This window comes from Gekko japonicus, unplaced genomic scaffold (assembly GCF_001447785.1).
Source record: "Gekko japonicus isolate JY-2015 unplaced genomic scaffold, Gekko_japonicus_V1.1 scaffold292, whole genome shotgun sequence".
In the NCBI taxonomy this organism is placed as follows: Eukaryota; Metazoa; Chordata; class Lepidosauria; order Squamata; family Gekkonidae; genus Gekko; species Gekko japonicus.
The window spans coordinates 647,857-648,299 of NW_015173131.1; the positions used below are offsets into that span (position 1 = coordinate 647,857).

Sequence of the window (443 nt, forward strand, 5' to 3'; positions counted from 1 at the left end):
TTGGCAGTAGGTGACGGGCTCGCTGAGAGAGCGGCCGCCTTTCCCCCTGAGGATGGAGAGTCTAATAGCAGAAGCATCTCCTCTCCCCCTCACAACAGCTTCTTTCATCCCTCTCCTTCACCGCCGGTCCCTCCTCCCCTCCTCGGGCGCTGGTCCGCTTTAAGGCGCGGGGCGTGGCCCGTCGCGCGGCTCTCGCGCGGATTAGAGGCGGTGCTGTCGCGAGCCCGGGCTCGGGCAGTGATTGGTCGCGACGGGTTGAATGTAAGATGGCGCCCAGGGAGCTGTGAGGGGAAAAAAGACGCGGGGCCTGAGGTGGCGACGGCGCGAGGCGGCAGAGGGGCCGGGGTGAGGCGGCGCTGGGCTAATCCGTGGACGTTTTAAGCGGCGCTTGGAGAAAAGGGGGGAGGGGGCTGCGACACCCCGGAGGGAGGTGCGGTCTCAGA

At 66.8% G+C, this 443-nt stretch overlaps 1 protein-coding gene across 2 annotated transcripts in view; it reads left to right on the top strand.

Annotated features, from left to right (window-relative positions):
* The first annotated feature begins 246 nt into the window (after positions 1–246).
* The window catches only part of QRICH1 (glutamine-rich 1), a 42,601-nt gene continuing 42,404 nt past the window's right edge, over positions 247–443 (top strand). Inside the window, exon 1 of one of the 2 annotated variants that reach the window (XM_015422116.1) lies at positions 247–261. The gene's annotated coding sequence lies outside the window, so the exon portion shown is untranslated. Of the gene's footprint in view, positions 346–443 lie in introns of both variants that reach the window. The other variant, XM_015422114.1, reaches the window with a different exon arrangement.